This window comes from Sciurus carolinensis, chromosome 8, assembly GCF_902686445.1.
Source record: "Sciurus carolinensis chromosome 8, mSciCar1.2, whole genome shotgun sequence".
NCBI classification, from domain to species: domain Eukaryota; kingdom Metazoa; phylum Chordata; class Mammalia; order Rodentia; family Sciuridae; genus Sciurus; species Sciurus carolinensis.
Genome location: NC_062220.1, coordinates 135,046,829 through 135,063,020, shown reverse-complemented (window position 1 = coordinate 135,063,020; position 16,192 = coordinate 135,046,829). Strand labels below are relative to the sequence as shown.

At 55.9% G+C, this 16,192-nt stretch overlaps 1 protein-coding gene across 1 annotated transcript in view; it reads right to left on the bottom strand.

Moving 5' to 3' along the window:
- Positions 1-16,192, bottom strand: part of Nos1 (nitric oxide synthase 1) — a 163,826-nt gene that overhangs the window by 121,525 nt on the left and 26,109 nt on the right. The window lies entirely within an intron of this gene.

The following is a 16,192-nucleotide window of genomic DNA, read 5'->3' as shown; positions in this document are numbered from 1 at the left end:
ACTGTCATCGGTTTTCCCAGAGAATCATGGCAGCAAGGACAATCCCATGGGGGGAATGGCCACCTCCTGCCAGACACTGTCCTGGACGTGTCTACTGGCTTTCCTAACCTCTTAGATGCCTTTCCTCTCTTCATTGATTGGACTCCCTTGGTCATCCTGGTCAGCATGTGACTAAAGCCTGGCCAATCAGAGTACCTCATACCCTTCCCACAAAGTGATTGGTCTGCAGGATGTGCATGTGACTCAAGTAGAGCCAATCAGAGCCCTTCCCTGGAACAGATATGCGTTACCGGGTGAAGGAAGCCATCTTTCTCCTGAGGTTGTTAAGCTGGGGCTGGGGAGGGGGTCTTGTTCTTGCCATTTGGAAGAGACTCATCTGTAGGAGGAGAGATTGAGGCTTCCAACCCAGGAGAAGAGACATGGGGTTATGGCTCCGTGGTAGAGCACTTGCCTAGTATGTGTGAGGCACTGGGTTTGATTCTCAGCACCACATAACAATGAAATAAAATAAAGGGTTTTTTTTTTTTTTCTCTTTTTCTTAAAAAGACAACCAGAGAGCAGAAGAAATGAGCCAAGCAATGTGCTCCTTTTCCTGTCTTTCTAGAGTTGGGTTTCTTTCTGATATAGTCCTTTATATGCTTTGTGTGTGTGTGCTGAACTCTCTCAAGAGGTGGAGGAAGTTGGTCTTAAAAATCTGCATTTTTAGATGAGGAAACCGAGGCTCAGAGAGGTAAAGTGATTTGCCTAAGTCCACACAGGCGGCAAGAGAGGGGATCAGTTTGATGACTCCGGAGCTGCTCTATTTATACGGTGTCACTCTGCCAATCCCAAAGAACCAGTTTTCTGAATTGGAGCTTAAATACTATTTTGCGGTGTTAATGCAAACTCCCATGGGGCAAGGGTGTCACCAGTGAAGAAACCTATCATTTCTGGGTCAGAAGGGACTCTAGGGGTCCTCTGGAGTTCTCTAGAGAGAGAGGAAACTGGGAATTGGAACCCTTCCTGGGGACTGTGTTTCTTACCAGCGGGGAAAGTCACTTAACGTCTCTGGTTGTGAATTTCCTTATCTGTGAAAAGGGAATAATACTTAGCCTAATACTCAAATTACAGAGTAGTCACGACCATTAAAGGAGATAGAGAGCAGGAAGCCGCTTTAGAAATACGTGGTTCTGTGCGGACGTCAGGTCCTAATCCTGTCAATCACGCCTCGTGCTGAATTCCCGTCTCCACCTGCGCACCAGCAACGCCGGGCACACGCAGCTCACCCCTCTCGGGGGCTCTTTCCTCCTCTGATTGTTGCACACTCTTTTTCACATTCCGAGCTGAGCTATTTCCTCTTGGGACTTGTGTTTATTGGTTCCGTCCCACCCCATGGGTTTCCTCCCTCCCGTCTCTCCTTCCTTCCTTCCCTCCCTTTCTTTCTTTCCTTCCTTCTGAGATACGTGTTGAAGATAATCGAAGAACGGAGAAGACACGGCCCTCATCCTCACCAGCTTCCCCCACTGTCTCATCCATTTCCCACACAGCAGGCAGAATGATTTTCTCGCAACACAAGTAGAATGGCGACCCCTTCCTTACTTCAAGCCCGAGTGGCCGTCTATTGTCCTCATGATGGAATGAGCTACAGGCCCCTGGCTGGCCCCCTGCTTCTCTCTCCAGACTCCCCACCCCATGACCTATGCTCTTGCCAAACAGAATGGGTGCTGGCCTGGGCCCCTGCCACCTACCCCAGGGCCTTTGCACAAGCTCCTCTTCCTGCTTGGAACACCTTCCCACCAGCTCTTTGCCTGGTTAAACTGTACTTCCTCCTTAAGACACTGGGGGACAGTGCCTTCTCCAAGAAGCCTCTCCCACCGCCTCAAATGGGCGAAGTGGCCCTGCTCTGTTCCAGCGGCCCTGTTCTCACCTCCAACCTGGCCTAACTCATGCCGTTCATGGACCCCTGGTGTTCAGTTTGTCCCCGTGTCTGTGTGTGTTCGTGACACCGGGGACTGTAGAGGGGACTCAGAGGAGACGGGGAGAGGCTGGGCCCAGGCACGCGGTTACAAGCGGAGGTGAGGAGGCGGTCCTGTGTCCTGTGCCCAGCGGGCAGATTTCAGCTGACCAGAGCCAATCGTAGATTTCTAAGTGGCCGGAAAGACGGTTCCTGAACGCTGTCACCACCAAGGGAGGACAACCATACGAGGCGGTGGGTTTGCTCGTGGCCCTGACGTGACGATCACACGGGGCGTCCCCGCCTGGAAGAGCACCTGGGACCCCTCAGGATGTACAGCCACCGCGTGTCCGTTACAGCAAGAGTCCAAACAGGAAGAGGGAGCGCGAGTGAATGGTAGACGCCACTCTCCTGTCACCTGCCTGTCCCTCAGGTCCCTGGGGTTAGAGAGTCAGTGGCTCCCCAGTGCCCTAGGAGGGGATGGATGGGGGCTCCGTGCACCCCAGCTCCGGCTCCCCACAGCACCTCCCGTGCTGCCACCAAAATGTCACAGTCCAAGGGACACGTGGCCACTTCTGGGGGATCCTCAGGCAGAGACCCCCCAGGGAGTAAAAGGGGTGCGTGTGTCTGTCACGTGCTCTGGGGACGCTCCTCACTCTAAGACTCCGCGAGGGTCCCAGACTCAAGCCTGCCAATAGTGACGCTCCCAGGGACAGAGACGAGGGCTGCTCGTGGGGGGCGGTGCGGCCAGCGGTCACCTTTAACTGTCCCGTCTGACTCTCCAGCTCCGGATCCCGACTTGGCCGTTTCCCCGCTGGCTGCCCAGGGGGCCCGTCACTGAGCGTGTCCGTGCCTCAGTTTCCCTTTGTATAACACGGTCCTGATACGTACAGGCACTAGCTTTTGGGGTCAGAATGGGCCTTGGGTGCCCGGGGTGTGTTCCGTGTGGTAAGAGCGTGATAAACCTCAATTATTATCACCCTTCTGTTGAAATTCCAGTTTCGATTCCTCTGCTGCCCGCTCTGCTTCTGGCCCTCTGGCTGGTCCTGGGCGGGTCCTCCCCTCCCGTTCTGGGACCCACCTGCCTCGCTGGGCAGCTGGGAGCAGCCGTGTCCCGCCCTCCCGGCCCCACGCTGCCCTCGGAGGAGAGAAGCCTGGTCAGCCAGGGGAGTGGGGCTGAGTCACCGGGGTGCTGAGCCCAGAGGCCCAGCGGATGTGGGTAAAGGGCCCTTAAGCCCGGCCACCCCAGATGGCGACCAGCCTTGCTGGTTTGCCTGGGACTTTCCTGACTTTCACACCCAAAGCTCCATGTCCCGGGAGCCTGCTGCGTTCCGGGCTCCACAGAGGACCCGGCGCAGGACTGTGATACTTCTGGGAAATGGCCCAGGGACCACAGGACCCAGGAGGGGCTCGGCAGATGTGGCTGGACCCCCGCAGGGGCTGCTCAGTGCAGCCGGCCAGGGTGTTTTGGGGCTGGTCTCCCAAGGCCAGGAAGGGGCTTGGGCCGCTTCTCTTCCTACAGTCTCCTCCAGATGTCGCCTGCCCTGTGAAATCCCAGCGGAGACTTTGAGCCTCCAGCTTGTTCAGACTCAGCCCTCGGTCTGGGCCGCCCTTCCCCCCCTACTTATCAAGATTTTTTAAAAGAAATCCCTAATTCCTCAAGAGCCAGCTCACAGCCACCTCCCTTTGCCTGAGCTGCCCGCGGCCCTGCTCAGGTCACATTAGCCCTTCCCTGTGGGGCACCAGGGGCGCTGGGGGATCCTCCGTGGGTTGCTGGGAGGCCGTGGCCAGTTCCTCGGCTACCCTGACGCCTGCCTGGACCGCGGAGAGCGAACGGAGCCCCTCCTTGGGCCTCCCGGATCGCACTCCTTTGAGCGTTTCCTGGGACAGAGAACACGGCCAATAAACATTCCCCACAATTACAGTAGGAAAGAGCAAGTGGCGGTGACGACACGGTCTTCCCTCTGCCCTGCCTGGGAATCAGGCCGACAGGTCTCCATCCCGTCTCCACACGTTTGATGATCGAATATCAAACCACACGAGGTTCCGCACCTTCCATCCTCCAGCCTCGGGGGCCAGAGGGTGCTCCGGCGGACACGGGAATGACAAGCGCTATTCTCGAGTTCTTACAACCCGCCTGGCAGCGTCCCACGCACCCCATAGTCGTGCTGTCTCCCCGAAACCCAGGAGCTGGTCCCACCTGCTGTGGCTCCACCCACACAGGGCTGACCACGTGCCTCGCTCGGTGGGAAAGACCCTCCAGCAGCGGCTGTAGCATGGGTGACGCTGACCCTCAGGGGACACTTGGCAATGCCGGGAGATACTTTTGGGGGTCCCAGCTGGGATACCGGGTGGGTGGAGCCTCGAGATGCTGCTGAATGACCTAGAGTCCAGGTAGGGTGACCACTCTCCACGTCATGTCCCTTCATCCTTCCAAAGGCCCAGGGACATGGGGGTCCAAGAGGGAGACAGGCCGAGAGGGGCAGGCAGATGAGGAGGGCACTGTGCCCGTAGCGCCTGCTCTGGGCGGGCAGAGGGGTGGCTGTCCCGCTCAGCTGCAGGCCGCCCTGCCTGAGGGTCACTGGAGGGCTGGGTGACAGCAGAGCGGCCTGGTCAGCGCCCAGAGCAGCCCAGGGGGATTTTCCGGGCCAGCCTGAGCAGCCAGCAGATGGGAGTCTGAGCAGAATTTAATATCTGGCCATCTGCAGCCAGCAGTCCCCAAACACGGCTGGCCTCACGGGTGACCCAGGAGGACCGGGCTGCAGAGGCGAGGGCGTCTCGGGGACCCTGGACACACACCAGCCCACACAGGGTCCCCTCCCCAGGGCCAGCAGCTCCGATGGACCCGGGACCATCGGCAGCCACGACTATGAGACCGTCCTTCTCTGTCACAGACCTGCTCCCGGGTCCCCCCAGGACACCGAGGGTCAGTGACCAGGACAGATGATCTCTCTGCTCCCAACACCAAGCAGAAGCTCCAACGCCAAGAGGGACGTGGCGGGGGCCTCAGGCCTCCAGCGGCGCCAAGCGGAGGTGGCGAGGGGAGGGTCCTCCTCACCTGTGCTCAGCCTGCCCTAAGCCTTCCGGGGTCGCCGACCCCTCTCCCTCTGTCAACTGCCAGCCAGGGGCCTGCTCCTCCCGGGTCTGCTGTGGGTAGAGAGCCAGCTTCGCTCCTTGAGCCCCGAGAAGATCCAGCGAGTCACAGATATCCTCCTGAAGTGTGGCTCTGGATAACAAGGGGACTGCCGTTAACCGAGGACTTATATCGAGCCCTGTCACTGTGCCTACCTGTCACTCTGAGTCCTTATGACCACTCTGTGAGCTGCTGACCTGATCCCAAATTTCTGAAGCTCAGAGAGGTTAAGTCTTTCTCCCATGGTCACAGAGCAAATGTGTTCTCCCAGGGTTTTCCAGCAAGTTGAGAATCGCTGCAGAAGGGGCCGGAGGAGGGCGTGTGGCAGACCCTGGATCCATCCATGTCCCCAGGGGTTCTCAGCAAGCTGTCTTTGACAAGAGACCAGAGCGACTCCTAACCAGTCTTGCATCTGCCTGCCTCTCCGATGCTGGGGACACTCTGTCCCCGAGGTGGTTAAAAGTCACGCTCATTGTTGGGCTGCTGGTTAACATCGTGGACTCGTTTGGTCTAAGTTTCCTTTAAAATAGGGTCATGACCCACTGGCACGTATTTCCCGGCTGGGAAGGTCTCCCTCTCTTGAACTTGCACCTTCCAAGGCTTCGCCTTGTTCAGAAGCCTCGGAACTTTCTTGGAACAGCCTTGGAATTCTCCACTGGATTGGCTAAATGTGACCCAGGGCCACGCCTGCACCACGCCCGAGGAACCCAAGCACGGAGTTACCCGATTTCTACAGGGCACCTTCCCCACTCCGAGCAGAGCAAGTTGTCACCAAGCGTGGCTGCGGGGGGGACCCTTGGCAGGCTCTGTTGCACCCCCGTGAGGCTGGGTCAGCATCCCTTCTGTCTTAGGGGTCAGGAGACTGCGGCTGAGGGTCTTCCCATCTGAGGGTGGCAGAGGTGGGACAGGGAACCAGGCCTGGCTGGGGCATAAGGCCCTGTTCCTTCCGGGAATGACTTCTGTTCATATCTGGAAGGTGCCCTGCCCTGCCCTGTCAGGGTCAGAACGGGGACAGGCCTGTCCTTTGTCTCCTGGGGTTCGATACAGTGCTTTCCTACTTGGGGGGCGGGGCGGGGGCTCAGGGCAGTTCCTCCCAATGGAGTTGGCACCGTTCTCATGCCTTTAACCCACCCGGGCAGTGCTGGCCACAATGGCCAGGGGCCTTCCCGTCTCCAGTGAGACCAGGTCAGACAAGCTAAGGAATTTTGCTCCCCTGAGCAGAACGTCCAGGCTGTCCTGGACGAGGAAATTGCATTACTGAATTACGGCTTGTTTGCAAGGTTCCCTGCCCGGGCAGGACGCTGGCTTCCTGACCCCATTAACCAGAGATGCAACCGTCCAAGCTCAGGGCAGCCCAGACGGTCCCTGGCTGCATCCCAAAGACAGTGGCCCGACCTTTGTGGAAGGAGACGCCAAAGATAAGGTCAGAGTTCAGGTTCTAGCAGCGCCTCCCGGTCCCCGGGCGAGTTACCTGACCTCTCTGGGCCAGTTCTCCCACCTAGAAAATAGGACGGGCATCTGGTAATCGGAACGGGGCGGCTGAGTTTTTCCCATCTTCCTTCTTTCTTTTCTGCTTTTCCTCCTTGCCATCCATTTTATTTTCCTCTGGGTGTTCTCTGTTTTTTACAGAGGAAACCAGTCTTTCTTTGCTGGCTCATCCACGTTCCCCTCTTTCCAACCAAGAGGTGGTTTAATGCTTAGCCTCGCAGAGTCTGCTTCCCATGAAATGGGGTGGTGCCTGCTGAGCATTTCACCTGGTACCCGGTTCTGGAGGGGACACAACTGTCCCTTAGGGGGGACAACCTCCAACTCGCTCCTCTCCCTCCTCAGACATTCACGCCGGGATCCCCCATGATCCCCTGGCCTTCCAGCGTGAGTGGCTGTAACTTGCTTCTCAGGAAGAGAAGATGGCACAAGTATGGGATGTCACTTCTGAGACCAGGTGACAAAAAGACAGCGGCTTCTGTCTTCTCGTCTTCTCTCGCCCTTGCGCTCGCGAAGCCCTTGCCTGGCGGGGAGAAGAGGCTGCCTCTCTGAGCTGCCTCCCGGGGAGGCCCCCGTGGCCAGCAGCTGATGTCTCTGGCCACAGCCAGCGAGTCCCTGAGGCTGCCAAGAGCCACCAGCAAGCTTGGAGCAGAAGGCTGGCTGCTGTGTCCTCGGGGCCGGGAAGGACAGTGTCCCGCGAGCTCCAGGCCCCTCGGAGATACTTCCTAGTTTTTCCATGAACTGCTGTTCTGCCAACTGCCCAGCACCGCTCACGAGTCAAGCACTCTCGCTGGGTTAAACCCATTTGTTTCTTTTTAAAAAAAAGTGGGGGTTTCCATTTTGCGTACGTGAAAGTCAAAGTCAGAGGGCTCGTACAGCTGCCCAGAGGACACGGCGGAGCCAGGACCCAGAGGGACACGGGCTGGCCTCTAAGCCTCCGCTGTCTGACAGGTGGGGAGACCGGGCCTTCTAAGAAACGGCCACCAAATAGCCCTTTGTCACTCCAAGGGAGTACCCTTGACCCGAGGCAGGGTGGTGGACGCCACCAGTGTTGTCTAGCCCAAGGGTCACCCCAAGCTGAGGCCATTTTGGGGGGAACCAAGATAAGTGGGTTTGTGGCATCTTTACAGAGGCTGGGAGACCCACCAGGTAGGCCTGGGTGGTGGTCACCCTCTTGGACCTGAGCTCAGAGGCCCGGGCCGCGCGGGCTTCCAGCCGTGGGTCCCTGGAAGCCCCTGGGGGAGGGGCCCCAGCCGTGTGGCTGAGGAGCTGAGGCCCCACCGCAGCCCCTTCCCGGATCTCATGCGAGCCGAGGCCACGGCTGTGACCTCACCCTCCTGCCCGCCCCTGCTTCCCCGTGACGGACGGCACAGTCACGTTCGCTACCGCTGCAGAGGCCATGAACTGGGCTAATGGTCTCCAAGTATCGGACTGCAAGGTTTCGTGGCTGATTACAGGGACATTAGGATGGGAAGTGCAAGGTCCTGCTACTGTGATCATTAATGACCGTCCCCGGGGACACCATCTGCCCGGATGGGACTCAGAAGCCTCTGCACCGTGCGCTCACCCCTCAGGCTCAGCCGCCCTCCAGGCCCCCGGCCACGGGAAGGACATGCCTCCCGGAAGAAGCAGGGGCACTTCCCCAAGGTGACGTCCAGTCCCCCATTATCTTGCGGGGACGGTGTGACAGAAAGGAGTCTAAGGGTGCTCTCCCAGGCCACAGAGGAGGTGGACACCTGCCAGACCAGAGAGGCCAGGGGCTTCTGAGGACCTCGTGTGACTAAGGCACCGGCTCTCTGGGGAAGGCACCTGACCGCTCCCACTTCACAGGTGAGGAAACCGAGGCTCAGAGGGGACATCACACAGCCAGACCCCACGCACTGGCTCTAGAGCGCATCCTCGTGACCAGGGCTCCGAGAGCCCCTCCAGGGACTGCGTACAGCCAGATGGGCTTGTATGTCCAGTTCTGGAAGCTTCAGGGTTGCTTCGCAAAACTCCCTATTACTCTACAGCTGGTCTGGTTTTAGTTCACGTCCAGGTAGCCCCTCCATAGTCCCCCGACCCCAAGTTATTCCAGGATCTTCCCGCTCCCCTTTCTGACATCTCATCTCCCTGGGCTGGATGCTGGCAGGAGGGGAGGGTGGAAATAAGGAAGCAGGGCTCAGTGAGTCCCTCCTACAAATGAATGCTTTTGGGTATATGATCTCATTTAATCCTTAAAAACGCCTACGTGTTAGGCGTGATTATTGCCGTAATAAAGCGACGAAGAAGAAACTGAGGGTCAGAGAGGTATCGGATCCGCCCAAAGTCACACAGTGTATACAAGAGGCGGGGGCCAGGAGTGACCTGACCTCAGAGTCTGTTTTCCTTGTGACAGGTGACCTCAGGAAGCTCACTCTGCTGTTGTGCCACATCTATTTCTGGCTGGACCTTTTCCCCTGGGATGTACATTGTTAACCATTTGATCAAGTGTGGTAACTACCTGGCATGGATGCCCACGCCGCTCTTCCCACACCCCTGGCAGACATTACTAATGGATCACAGCACACTCACTCCATGAACCTGGATCTGTTCCCAACACTGTGACCCAGGCAGTCACACCCTCTGAGATGGAAACCAGGACACACATCCATCCTGGTGGTCATCTTGAGACAAGGCAATATTTTCTGATCCCCTGGTCTAGTTCAGGGCCTTCCAAAAACAAGGAGGCTGAGATGGCTAAGGACAAACCCCACCCAAAGCTCAGCCTCCCTCCAAACACTACCGGTCCCGGCAGCTGACCTGATCTGTCTGGGATGGAGCATTTTCTCACTGGGGTCCTCCCTGCCCCTCTGGTCTTCTCCAACTCCATCCCAGCTACAATGACTTCAGATCCCCTGACCTGTTCGTTGTCTGCATCCCTCACTGAAACGGAAGCTCCAAGAAGGCAAGACCCATCATGTGTACCGATGACTCTTCGATTCTGAGAACAAAGCCCAGGATATAGTAAGTGCTCTATAAAGACTCATTAAGTGAATTTATGATGGTGAATTTCACCGAGGTGATTGGAAAAGAGAGACTCTCGCCGTTGGAGTTGATAAGCTGGTATCACACATCAGCCTGAGATTGTAGACAGCACAGAAGAAAGCTGATCCAAGAGGTGAACAGAGAAAGGTCTCCAGTGTCAATGATCTCCTGGATCCAGCTGTGCCTGAAGCCAGAGCTAGAACCACTGTAGGAAGTGACTGCTTTCTTGATTACTCCACTATGCATAGTGGATTGTGTCGAGTGCTGGGTAATACTTTAGCAAATAAAAATCTATAGGCCCTGCCTTCATGTCCAGAGGAGAAACAAGACAGCATAAAGGTGAACCAGCGAACCAAAGCCATCATGATAAGCTATGATAAGGGCTATGAGGACAGAGAATCTGGCAGGGGGACTTATTTCAGTTAACTGTTCAGGAACATTTGCTCTGACTTCAGCCTTCGACTTAAGGTCAAGAAAGAACACCCGCCTCCCCCACGTCCCCCGTGTGAGGCAGGGGTGGTCCAGGCAGAGGGACCAGTGTGTGCAAAGGCCCTGAGGTCGGAACCACTGGGGGGCCAGAATCCCCACGTGCACTGAATCGGGGGCCACGTGACTCGAGACGAGGCCGGGCAGGTGGACATTAGCCCGCCACTCAGAAGGGAACCTGGAGATCAAGGCTGGGCATGGAGACTCTCTCCGGCATGCTCTGAGACGCTACGGCAGGCTCTGGAACAAGGGAATGGCGGTCACTCGTCTGAGTGAGGTGAGAGGATGGGGAGAGGGTGAAGGAAGAGGAAGGGAGACACCAGGGGCCTGTCAGGGTTTCAGGGGAGACCAGGCGGAGGGCTGGATTGGCGTGGCGGGAAAGTGGCAGAGGGGAGGCCCGTGGCCGGCGGGGCTGGAGGCTCAGGGGTGGGCGACAGCGACTCTCCAGGCTGCTCCCTGAGGCCCCGAGACCCCCGTCCCTCCGCCTGGCTTCCCGACGTCCCTCTCCTGCTTTTCTCCCGGAGTTTGAGGGTCTCCTACCTCCTAATTGCCCTGGTTCCAGTTCTCTCTTGTTTTTGTCAAACACCAATTTTAAAAATGAGTCATCATTAACTTCAATTATAATTAGGCTCATTTCCCCCGTTCTTCCTCTCTCTCTCTCTCTCTTCAAAACTCCAGGGGAGAAAAAAAATCATATTTTTGGCATCCTTTTTTTTTTATCTCTATAACCAGAATAAATACTATTGATGACCCAACTGACCTCAGGGTCCTGGATGCATTGATCACTGAGCCGGATCTCCAGGCCCGAGCACTCAGCTGCCCAAAGTGATCAGCTCAGGCACAAGCCCAGCAAAGACTAAAGATCTGGGGACACAAATCCATGGCTCATTCCAGGGGGAACAGCTGACCTGGCTCTGGGTCACCCTTGGGAAGTAATCCCGGGCACTGGTAATGCAGCAACCCCAACGATAGGAGAGACAGGCATTTTGAAGGGGTTCACGTCCTTTAGTCAATCAACAAACAGCTACTGGGTGGCAAAGTTTCCATTGGGAGGAAAGATGGCTGGCAGGCTCTGGGTTGGAACCGCTGGTGGCTACTGCTTGCAGTCTGTGGAATTCAGAGCAAGTAAATTCTCTCCCTCTGCCTCAGTTTCTCCATTTGTGATACAAACACCTCCCCTTGCAGGGCTGTTCTGAGAAGGGAAACAGGTGATATAGAAACCCTTGTCTGGCCAAGGGTAATGGAAGGGTCTTTGGGGACAGGCACCTGACACACAGGAAGGAGGCACAGAGAAGGCACAGATACAGTCCCCAACCTGAGTAGTCAGAGTCAGTGAGAAATAGGAAATAAAATGCCCTTCTATCATTAAGGAGCCTCCAGCGCAAAGAGAACAGATCACGAGGTTCCACTTTCTGGATTCAAGAGGAAGAAAGTCATTGGCCACAGGGGCAGGACTCAGAATTCCGCTTACCCAGCCAGGCGCTGTGGCGCAAGCCTGTGATTCCGGTGACAGGGAGGCTGAGGCAGGAGGATTGCAAGTGAGGCCCTCAGCAACTCCGTGAGACCCTGTCTCTAAATAAAAGGTAAAAAAGGGCCGGGGCTGTGGCTCAGTGGATAAGCCCCTCTGGGTTCAATCCCTGGTACCAAAAAAGAAACCAGAAAACTGGTCGCCGTGGGTGAGCTCTGGATGGGGGTCACCAGGGAGGTGGCAGGGTGCCCGAGAGACGCCCTGCATCCCGACCAGGAGCAGAGGCGCAGGATCAAGCATGTGCCTGAAGATCAATGCGCTTGGCCGGGTCTCAGATTTGCCTCGATCGGGAAGGAGACTCTTGAGCGAGGCCTGAGGGAGAAGCTGGGACTGAGGCTACTCGGCTCGGACCCCAGCCTTCCCAAGTTCACCCTCTTAGGAAAACCACCTCCTAGACTGTGGCTCTCAAAATTGGCGCCTGGAGCAGCTGCCTGGACGTCACATGGGACATGAAGAAAGGCAGACTCCTGGGCCCTGTTTCCCGCCTACTCACAGGGGGCACCGGGCCGGCTCCCAGAGACATCGTGGCTCCATCCGCTTGAGCGAGGTGAACTGGCACCTGACTTTTCTCTCTGGTTACCAGTTCTCTTACTTTCAAGTGGAAATAATGTCATCTGATTCAAAAGGTTCCTCTGAGAAAGGATGGAGATAAAATAGAGTTTCTGATCCCTGCCGTGCTTCACCCTAGTGGTGTGGTCACTGGGCCACTTAGAACCTCAGTTTCCTCATCGGTAGGATGGGCTGTTAGATGCCTAACTTGGTGGAGCTGTTGGATACACTTATAGATAAATGCTGGCTGGATTCGTGACCCTGAGCCAGGACGTAGCTAGGGAGGACTAGGGAAGGGGAAGGGTACGGGGAAGATCAGTACATGTGGCATTTGAGGGACCTTGTGGATGATCCGAAAGGCCATTTCCTTGAAACCATTTTTAAAGGAAGGAAGAAAGGGGGACATGAGGGATGAGGTCATGAAACCAGCAAGGGACCCGGCTGCTGACCGCTGGACCTCACCCCTGGGAGAGACTCCTGAACTGGCAAAGAGTGCAGCCCACGCCACCCTGCACAGCCCCGATGTCACTCTCCATTTACTGGGGTCACGGATTCCTCTGGGAATATGCAGAGAGCTACAGAATTTCTCCCCAGGAAATTTCCCTGATGCATATAACTCTCGCCACTTTAGAGGGTTCACGGACACTGAAATCTCATCCAAAGGCCCCTGGTTTAGAGCCCCAATTTTGGGGGGGGGAAGTTACCATGGATTAAACCCCAGGGGTGCTTAACCACTGAGCAACACCACCAATCCTCTTTATGTTTTGTTTTGAGACAGGGTCTTGCTCAGTTGCTGAGGTTGGCTCTGAGCTCGCAATCCTCCTGCCTCAGCCTCCCGAGTTGCTGAGATGACGAGTGTGCGCCACGGTGCCTGGCAAAGAGCCCTAATCTGGAGGCCACAACCAGAGTCCAGGGTTCTGAGGCTCATCCTTCTTTCCTCCACTGTCTCACAGCACTCAGGAAGTTAAGTCTGCCCTCGGGGTTTACTTCACATTCTGTGAAATAGGGGTAGCCAGCCCCATAGGTCAAGAGAGGGTGAAGCAAACTCCTAAGAAGGGGACTAAGGCTAAGATCAGTGCCTCCCATAGGAAACTCCCTCCCCCCACTCTACTCATCTTCGTCCATCCATCCATCCATCCATCCATCCACCCATCCATGTTTTCTGCTTGCTTGCTTCCTTCCTTCCCTCCCTCCATTATCTGTCTCTCCGATTATCCACTCACCACTTATTAATCTACCCATCCATCCATCTGTTCTTCCTTCCTTCTCTCCATCCATTTATCTGGCAGACCACCCACCCACCCACCCATCCACCAGTCCATCCACCCATCCACCCAACCATCCACCCATCCATCCACCAGTCCATCCATCCATCCATCCATTCACCCACCCATTCACCAGTCCATTCACCCATACACCCAACCATTCACTCACCCATCCACCAGTCCATCCACCCATCCACCCACCCATCCACCCATCCATCCACCCATCCATCCACCAGTCCATCCATCCATCCTTCCATCCATCCACCCACCCATCCACCAATCCATCCATCCATCCATCCACCCATCCATCCACCAGTCCATCCACCCACCCATCCATCCACCCACCCATCCACCAGTCCATCTATCCACCCATCCATCCATCCACCCATCCACCAGTCTATCCATCCATCCACCAGTCCATCCATCCATCCATCCATCCATCCACCCACCCATCCATCCACCAGTCCATCCATCCATCCATCCATCCACCCACCCACCCATCCACCAGTCCATCCACCCATCCATCCATCCACCCATCCATCCATCCATCCGTTTATCCGCCCTTCGCCCGTCGTTCCTCCTTCTGTTCTTTCAGAAGCCAGTGGTGATCCCCGATGCCACGCCCAGCACTGAGCCAGCTCAGGGCTGCGGAGAGGAGGAGGAGACCAGCAGCCTCGCCCTCAGCCCCCAGTGCAGGACGCGGAGCCCAGATCTACCTTCTAATGCCTGCGCACGTGCAGGGAGCCCTGTGCCCGCTCACAGGCAGCCCAGGGAAGGGCGTCCATGTTCCAGAGGAGCGGCTGCCTCGGGCGAGCAGTGTTGTGGGGGGTGAACGGGTGCTCCGCTGGGACAGGGAAGGGAAGTGGCATTCCGGGAGGGACAGGTGTGTGCAAAGGCCCAAGGAAGACAGCAACTCTTGTTCCAGGACCTGCACATTCGGCCTGGCCAGAGCAGAAGGCAGAGGACCCACAGGCTGAGGCCAGCCGGGAGGCCGTGCTGTGGGGGATCCCACAGGGGAGCTAACAGGACCCCGAGGCACAAACTACCTGGTGCCCCCGGAAGGGGGAGGCTAGTTGGGAAACAAGGCCACACAGACCTCCCCTCATTATAATCAAAAACCCTTCCAAGGAAACAGAACTTCTAACCTGACTCTTCTCTCGTTTTCTCAGAACCTGGAGGTGCCTGGGTTCTGGCAGAAAAACAGGCCCGAGGCCATGATTAAGCGCCTGCGATACACTTGGTTATGTGTGCAATTTAGATTTAATAAGAGGGCTCCCGGGCCGAGGGATGAAATACAAGGCGCTTGTTCACAGGTGAGATCTGATCTCTCTTTAATTAGATGGCAGCTTCGTGTGGCTTCAGGGACCGGGAAAGGGTTTCTGCGTTAGACGATGACTTTTCCAGCTGGGTTTAGCTGCATCCCTCGATATCTTCAGAATTAACAAAGGAATAAAAAAACAACCCAGGGACAGCCTTGATTGGTGGGAACTAGGCAAGACTGGCCCAACTTCATACAGTTTATGCAAAATCGAGTGTGGAAGGCATTGGATTGAAAGAAGGTCTGAACGGAGTTGTGGAAGGTCAAGTGTGAAGTAATGAGTCACCTTCAGGTTGGTGGAAGAGACCACAGAGGGTGGCACCTCAGGAATGAAAGGGGAGAACTGACGGGTTCATTTAAATCCAACCGGGGCCCCTGGGCAGGACACAGAAGGGACGGCCATGTTAGGGATGGCCATGTTGGGGGCCGCCATATTGGAAGGAGTCCCAAAAGGGAGCTAATTCATGGTTGGCCGCCATGGATGGAAGCCAGGCTTGGAGACAGTTAGGGTACTGGCTTAACTACCTCTCATTCTGCAGCCACTGCGGAAAATGCAGTATTTGACTCCAAACTGGGCCTCTGGTGGGGTTGCCCATGACATCTGTCCCCATCCCTTTTTCCCAGTGACTGGAATCCCAAACCAGAAATGTTCAACCACAACAATCTCCATTTTCCCCTTCTCGCTACTTCTGGGTCTGAAAGAATCAGTAGGATTCATGTCATCTCAAGACTCAGGAAGGACAAAGCCAGGAATTATAGAAAAGGGAACAGAACAAGGAGAGAAAAGTAATAAAAAATAATAATAGAAAACCATCTTGAGGTTTCAGTCTATAATTGACTGAGCTGAGCGAGTTCCAGACACAACTAACAAAAATCAATGTCAGGAAATTTCAGAGATAAGGAAGGAAAAAAAAAAATGAAGCCAAACAAACTAAAAAAAAAAAAAAAAGACCCAAAAAACTCCAAACCGCAACTCACACCTCTACCACGCAGGTGTTCTTTCCAGGGCTTTCTGCAGATTTCCAATGCTCAGTACCAAAGGCCAAAGATGGAAGTTGGCAAATGTCTACGGGTGTTTTAGGAAAGAAGATGCCGCATGATGAACCAGCAGGAGAAAGTAGGATCAGCCTCTTCAGCTGAAAAACCACAGTGGACTCTGTCTTCACACCCAGCATGGCGGCCACCCCAGGGGGCAAGGACTCTTAAACACCTGCGATTCCACGTGCTGACGAGGACAGGGAACAAGAGGCTCCCGCGTATGCGGGTGGCAGGAAGGTAAAATGGAGCGACCAGGCTGGGAAAGCGGTCAGCAGCTTCTTCCAGACGCACCCTCTGCACGGTCCAGCAAGGTCACCCCTACCTAGCTGCCCAGGGAGATGGAGCCAACATCCTCACAAAGACCCGCACGGCAGCGACCATCCCAGACCGGAAACCACCCGGGTGCCCGTCACCAGGAAACCGGGTAAACAGTAGGATGTTGACGCTATTA